We start from the raw sequence: 1,466 nt of genomic DNA, 5'->3' as shown, positions 1-1,466 counted from the left end.
AACACTCACTACAACTGGTCACTGGACAAGCTGAAACTACAACATTTGGTGCTAAGCAGACCAGGTTCATATGACAGGCTAATATATTCTTTTTCGTCTTTCTTGCAAACAGTATTCAGTGTTTGTGCTGCAGAGATAAAACCTATCATAAACAAACGCTTGTTTTTTGTTTCAGAACTGTGTATTGGCAAATAAACAGTATTGCAACATATTGAGATTCAGGTACCCATATTGCCATATATTGGTACCTTTAGTGTTTTAGAAAGAGTGACACTAATTGTGGATGTCAATCCTATTTTCTGCATTAAAAATCCTTAAACATATGCTATGGTTCTCATTACAGCAATCTCAAAATAAGGTTGTATAGTTACAGTAAAGCGTTTTGACATTGAATAACCATAACCATAAAGATCATCACACATACTTCATATATGTTCTTTACCCAACATACCAGCTCTCAGAAATAATACTGCAAAAGTATTCTTTGGAAAGCGTATTGCAATATATCTGTAGACCGGTAATACTGTGCAGTCCTATTCATTCACCTTTTCCCTTAAAGTTCACACGCAATGTAATACACAACTACTTACCAAAACATATCATCAAAAATGCCAACTCAACCTATAAAGATATAAAAAAAAAAAAACTTGCGATGAAAAAAAGCCCACAAAATCGGAGTTCAAACAATTCACTATTTTTTCCCCAGCACTGGATTACATGAGTGATGTGTGCTACACTCATAACACCTGTGCAATAAATAGGTTCGCAGAGCATGAAACAGTTTGCCTGCCTGCAGTGTGCAGTAATCTAATCTTGCCTGTGTACACAAATAAGTAAATAATCTACTCGTTACATAAAAAAACATGTTGATTCTGATAAGCAGACTCTGTCACAGAGAAAAGTCAATGTCTGGTTTATTGACACCTATATGTCTGCCTGCCTGTCTGTTAATGACAATATGCAATGCACAACTTCAATCATTGACCACATGCAATTTGAAATTAACACCTATCAGGCTTATAAGCCATAAACAGTGAGCCGACAAAGCATATCAGCAAATGAATCAGTGGCCAATGAAAAGGCTTCATTACACTTAAGTGCACACCGACTGGCTCTGACTGGGTTTGGTATCATGGCTGCTTCGTTTCAAGGGAGGTAAGCCCAAGTACAAAATATTGCACTTTTGATTTGCGATTATATGCTTATAATTTTGTTGATTCATTATTTCTTAATCAGCAATGCATTTCACATATCATGAATAAGTGATAACTGTGTTTTAATTGTTTTTGTTTTTGGTTGCTTGCAACCTTAGTTGTCAAGTTTATTATCATCTGACAAGTGAAAAAGTAGATCATAAAGACGGTCATCTGGGATGGGAAAATGAGTTTTGGAATGTGCAGATTTGTCCATGGAGTGTATTGTACTAAGTGTTGTGTCTGTCAGAAGAAAAGAGTTGAGCTAAATGC

The sequence above is a fragment of the Haliotis asinina genome, chromosome 6, assembly GCF_037392515.1.
Source record: "Haliotis asinina isolate JCU_RB_2024 chromosome 6, JCU_Hal_asi_v2, whole genome shotgun sequence".
Classification (NCBI taxonomy): Eukaryota; Metazoa; Mollusca; class Gastropoda; order Lepetellida; family Haliotidae; genus Haliotis; species Haliotis asinina.
The sequence above is the reverse complement of the archived record's forward strand: the minus strand, read 5'-3'. Positions refer to the sequence as shown.